At 32.3% G+C, this 6,634-nt stretch overlaps 1 non-coding gene across 1 annotated transcript; it reads left to right on the top strand.

Annotated features, from left to right (window-relative positions):
• Nucleotides 1–3,248: 3,248 nt before the first annotated feature.
• On the top strand, nt 3,249–3,320 carry TRNAT-UGU (transfer RNA threonine (anticodon UGU)). The gene has a single exon. It is a non-coding gene; the product is annotated as a tRNA-Thr (tRNA).
• The last annotated feature ends 3,314 nt before the right edge of the window (nt 3,321–6,634 follow it).

Raw genomic sequence — 6,634 nt, 5'->3', positions numbered from 1 at the left:
AAACTGAATAGACGCAGCTCTTATAAACTGTAGAGTTTATAAGTCGGCAATAAATGCCGGACTTGCCTCCATAATATTTTCATTTTATCTAAATAATTCTTCAATATTTGAAGAATATATAGAAAAAAACTGAAAATAAATAGTTTTTCACATTCTCAAATTAGTTTTGTCTAAAGTGCAACAACTGTTCAGTTGAAATTGTTATACAAATAAACAACAACATTTCCTTACATTTTAACTTTACCATTTCTCTCTCACACACACCGAGATTCAAAACCTTAGGGTTTCTCGCCATGGTTGGCTAAGGCAAGCGACGAGTAATTACAGGTTTTCCGGTTCGAATCCCCGTCACGCCAAACATGTTTGCCCTTTAAGCCGTGGGGGCGTTATAATATATTGTTCAATCCCATTATTCGTTGGTAAAAGAGAAGCCCAAGAGTTGGCGGTTGGTGATGATGACTATTTGCCTTCCATCTACTCTTACACGGCTAAATTAGGAACGGATAGTGCAGATAGCCCTTGTTTTGCTTTTCGCGAAATTCAAAATAAATAACAATGAGATTCGAATTCACCACCACTAATTTTTGAGAGAAGTGTTCTGCCACTTAGCTATAGATATAGCTTATAGTAGCTGTTTCTGATTAAACGTAAATTAAAAACATTTGAAAGATAATCGTGATAACATTTAATAAAATCACTTTATAAAATATTCTTGTTTCCATCAAAGCTGAAAATGTCTCTATCTGTAATTCATCTATTTGAAAAAAGAAATTCTAAATATTTTTAAGCATCAAAGATAGCTTTTCATTCTATCATTTACAAGGAGATCACACTATGATTCATATTGTAGAATCATTTATTCTAAATGTTTGTACAGAACAAAACTCGAAGCATATAGCAGTGAATCATTTCTGCTTTTTAACTGCATTTTACTTCGCTTAACATAAGAACCATTCAGCACACCAGGAGCTACAAGAACAGAAATCCAAGATACGGCCCAAGTTGGTATTATTAAGCCCAATGTTACATGAAACACCATCTGAGCTTTGCCCATCACAGGTATCGAAACACGATTTCTAGCTGTATAAGTCCTCAGACATACCATTATTCTACAGGATTAAGGACATCCAAAATAAACCTTTGTAGTTACGTTTGATATAAAATATGTACACAATCAAAACCTTCAAATCAACTGATAATTTAAAAACCTTTAGCAAATTAGTTTCTTTTAAAAATCATGTTTGAAAGTACCTGTGTTATGATTAAATATATCTTGAAGAAACTTACTTTTTGTCGCGATAGACTCTTTGTTTTTTATTATAAAGCTTAACTATATTACCCAATCTCCTGTGTTCACTCCTTGTAATCGAACTCCGTCTTTTGTCCTCTTGTGTCTCTAACCTTAGTGCTGTAGAACATGGAGACTCATAGTTTAGGTGTTGTATCCTACTTATTAGGCAATCGATCTGTTCGTTAAAGGGTATTGATTATGAACCGTGATACTCCTTAATATGATATTTAATAAACACGACAGTTAGCATACTTCGTCCATTCAAAATCCTTGTAGCGGTATGTGCTACTGACTGGAAATATTCTCTCTGTTCAGTATTTTAAAATCTGCTGAATCTCTACTTAATCGGTTAGTCTTCATAATATTCGGGTTTAAATATTCCATTCCATTTAACATTTCTTTTATCCTGTTCAAATGTAGGAAAAAGCATGAAATCCCACCTTCAACAGGTTTATGGCTATAATAATGCAAACACTCACACTTTTAGATTAAGAAATGCTTATTATTTTCTGTTAGTGGTTCATATTTTACGTCATGTTGTTAGAAACGTATGATTTCTCAGGTACAGTGCAATGACCACATAACTAATGAATGGGCTTATAATGGTCGTCTAATATATACCTCTTTTGATTTAAAGGTCACTATATAAAAGGACTCGGATTATTGAGTGTATTTTATGATACTAATATTTTCCACTAATCCTGGGATCTAAAGACAAAAATGAATACATCTTCCAATTCTGTTATCTTTACTATTAGAAACCTAGAACACCCTCAAAAACGGGAGTAACTTCCTAATCACTATGTAAAATCATCTTGTTCGTTTTCCATTTAAATTCGTTCTCATCTATATCATGAATAAGATCTAAATTTCTTCAGCTGAAATACAACAATTTGACTTTTAATTTTATAAATTATTAAGAAAATAATTTACATACACAAAATATAAAAACGTTAATTACTTATTTATCATATCTTATCAAAATGGTTTTCTTCACACTTCAGGTAAACCAGCAGGATTCCTCAAAAGCCGTGTCAATTGAAATTCTTTCAGATAGGATTAGAGAAAAGTAGCCTACGAGATATTTTTCCCTTTTTATTAGTTATATATGTGCAAGCAATACCAATTACGGTCTCATGTATAACTGATTTAATTTTATTACTCGTTTGGATCTCTACCAGCCAGCCCTTGTATTTAAATTCCTTGGGACAGGATGAGAGTAAATAAAACAATGAGACCCCAAGCATACTCAAATCCACGAATCAAAACTATTGAATGTCCTGTGTCTGAAACTGTTATGAGACCCTCAAACGGTCAAGTAAGATTGAAACCGTGAGCCAAAATCTCGTACTTAAAAAAACACACACACACATACAAAGCAAGAAACGTAAAGGTGGTCTATGCTGCGCCCTGACATATTTTTACTTACGTAACATTTAGTTACATTTTGTATGAATGTTTCTGTATGTGTTTTACCTAGACAGAAAATATCGGGTTATCTCCTATGTCTATAAACGCAGTTTATTAAAATATTGTCAATCCGTAGACTCACCGCTGTTCTCTTGTATATCACGTTTTGTACCATGAGCTATAATAATTTGAATGCGTCTGGTCTATGTATGAAATTTCACAGATAGAGATTAACATTATTAAAATAACATTTCGTAGTAATATACACTTGTGTACAAATCAAAAGCATAAATTCTGACCACACTCATTATTTTCTCTTTTAGCATAAGTTATGAATTCGTAAATCACAAAAAAATCAGTTAAAGACTGATATAAGAAAGACTATCTTGCGAAAGGGTAACGTTTCAGTGATATCGAATATCTGTACAATGGGGAAAGACATATATTTGGAAAAGATTAACTTCGCTCCTAACTAAAGAATATATTCGTTCCAAAAGAAGCATTTTAACACGATTGAACTAAGCTTCACGTTAATTTTGTTTAACAAGCCGCCATAGCTCAGCGGTAGAGCACTGGTCTTGTAAACCAGCGGTCGTGAGTTCAAACCTCACTGGTGGCTTCACTTCAAGCGATTCTTCTGAATAAAGGATATGATTGTGTTATTTTTCATACAGAAACATTTTCATTTTTCACCGTCAAAGAAAACTTTTTCTGATTATCACAAACCACGGTGGTATTGAATAATACGATTAAATGTCTGTTCTTTGTTATTCAATATTCTCAGATTACAGAATACAGCAAAAATGGCTGTATTATTTTAAAATCCAGGCAATACCACAAAACGCACCATTTCACCAATATTTTACTTCTTATCAAATTATTAACTTACTGTTGCAACTGTATTGTTATCGTGTATCGTTTCCTTTTATGTATAGAGTTTCGGCTCTATAGGACACAATGCTAGTAACTGGATCACAGTATTTTTTGCTTTTTTCAACATTCCATGATCGAGTTCACCCATGTCACATAAACATTGCACAAACGTCCAGACTATCTCTTACAACAAACATTATTTAGATTTTGTTTAAAAGACACCACCATTCTTTGTTTCGATCGTCAGATCGGCATTCTGAGTGATGGCTATTGGTAAGAATCGAATTACAGCCAAAACTGCTTTATTAAGATTTTATACATACTGCAGATACAGTAGCCATACTTGAAGCTGACTATTACGAGTAGAAAAAACCGTGTATGCAGACGATTACGATTCCAGACAAAAGTGAGACGAAAGACATTTGGTACCTATATACTTAATAAGAAAATATTTGGTTTCACAATAATTATGAAGCAGTGACAAACATATATAGTTTTGCATCGTCACGGTGGATACCCCTCCCCCCCAACTCCTTGTGTTACAGCGCAAGTTCTTAAGTCGGAGAAAGCTGGAAACCGGTTTTCTATATAAGTGAAAGGCAGAGCCCAGATAGCCCTATGTGTAGCTTTGCTTTTTACCACAAACAAACATTCTTCATAGTAAAACACGGTCATAGAACTATATCGACGCAAACTATATCAGCATAGAAGGGAGAAAGGTATATTAATATAATGAACTGATAATTGTCAATTAACATGTTTTCTACCTTTGCAGAATGTCACTCTAAAAGAAAATTTGGCGAGTTGCACATAAACCGTGACTGGCGTTACTGTTGTCAAATATAAGAAATATCAAAAATGTTTAGTAAAATACAATTTATGACACGTCTCACAGTTGTCTAAAATGTACACGCATGTCAATATAACTTCAACAAATACATATGGCCATCTATATGTACAGCCTTTTAATTTCCAAAGTGCAACTGTGACCATGAATAATACACAGAAAGGACCGGGAGTTTAAAGTAGAAATTCAATTGCAAAAAAGTAACAACTAGTGTGAGACATAGTGTTCACATTTTTTCCTCCAGTTACAAATCCCTATTCTGTCTTTTCTAAATATTGCATATTTTAGAAAAGAAGGTCATTTTCCGCAAAACGTTGGCTTAATTTATTTTCGAGAAGTCATCATGACTTTAAAGTGTACCTTTCGTTAATGAGTGCTAACACTGGCGTAATAACAGATATTGTTTCAATTAATGCTGAAGTAATTGATTATCTTTGTATTAGAGAGGTTAAAACATCATCGTTATTTCTTCTTTCACCATTGCTCACGATTATCTGAAATTACACGATATGTTTAAGAATTTAGGTTTGTCTCTATAGTATTACGATACGGATAGTATTGTTGACATTTCAGAAGGATTAATTGATTCATCTATAGAAGATATCTTGTTGAATTTACATCACAAGAACCACGGTTACTTACGGGAAAATGAGAAACTATGTTTGAAAATCATATGGTTTACTTTCAATTTTATTAAATCGATAATTTCGACTTCACGTTATTGAACAGTAAAATAAATTACTCAGTCCTTTTCAGAACACTTTGTCAGTAACAAATCCTCAGAATATCTGTAGAGATTTAAAAAGACGCAGACCGTCAATATCATAGAAGAAAAAATACTTTTCTTCCAGTTAACACCAAATGACACGTCTTTCAAAACTTTACTATTCTACTGTAAGGATATTGAATTTTTTCACCTAACTCCTCATTTTGGACCATTTGCAAAAGACCAAAGAGGCCATTTGCAGGGCCTTAGAAGGAAGATCCAAAGTTTCCTAAAATTGATTAGTATAATGAAAATTCTGTTTTATTGATCTCTTATTAGAATTCGAGATGGATAAATGTTTACACCATTTTTTATTGTGTTTAGTGTCAGATCTAGCAAAACGTGGTAAATCACAGTTTCTAAACAAAGTTTAACTTCATGATGTTTTCTGTACTATTCCGATGTGATGTCTTTTTGTGGTAAATTTCCTATCATGTATCATAGACTAATTCAAATATTGTTTACACTCAATTTGCCTATGAATTGCTTTGAAAAAATTCATTATTATTTACGATATTATAAATTAAATATTTTAATTATTGTTTACCTTATCACTGAAAGTACAAAAACTAAAAACAAATGTCTCAACTACGGAGTCACCATTTCAGTTGATCAGTGTTTTATTTTGTACAAATTCTTAATTTATCAGATGAGAGAACTGCATTTTACCAGTTTAAATTCTTAATACATTACACTATAAAAAAATTGTCAGTAACACATCTCAGTTAAATGTTTTAGCAAGACAATGCTTCCAGCACGTAAACAATATTTTGAAAACTTTCTGAAAAAGCTGAATTTATGACATCCTACACTCATCCCGTTCCCTTGTAAAGCACAATTATCGACTGTTTATGCCTGAGAGAGAACGTTACCACTATTTATATAAAGTGGAAACAGATATACTAGAAAATCTCCTGAAAATTATTTGTAGCAATCTCAACTTTTTTTGTATTTTCTAGCGTTAATTAACGGTTTGCACTACACTCTTCACTTCATATCAACAATTATTATAAAGACGTAGATGTTATGTCAAAATGAATTTGTAAATAAAGACGTTTATATAGATATAGTATATGTCCAAGCTATTTTCGTTTACCATATCTCTTGATAACGGTGAAAATTATAGTATTTCAACTAATATAAGTTAGATTTTGTTTACGAGAAATATCAGAACGAATATAAACGCATTACCGAAAAAGATTGTCATGATATAGTGGTGAACACGTTACTGAAGTTGTTCTGCGTTTCTTGAATAAATTTGATAACTGTGGAGGTATGCTGATTACAAATGAAAAAATGTGTTTATTTTAAGAACTCACATCTAACGTTATTATTACCTACTCTCATGATAAATTGAAAGTGTCTTCGATGGGAGATAATTAAAAACACATCATCTTTCCTTTAAGCAATACAAATGTAAAATTCCTTATGTTTTACTTCTGTATCA

Source organism: Tachypleus tridentatus, chromosome 10 (assembly GCF_004210375.1).
Source record: "Tachypleus tridentatus isolate NWPU-2018 chromosome 10, ASM421037v1, whole genome shotgun sequence".
NCBI lineage: Eukaryota > Metazoa > Arthropoda > Merostomata > Xiphosura > Limulidae > Tachypleus > Tachypleus tridentatus.
The sequence above is the reverse complement of the archived record's forward strand: the minus strand, read 5'-3'. Positions and strand labels throughout refer to the sequence as shown.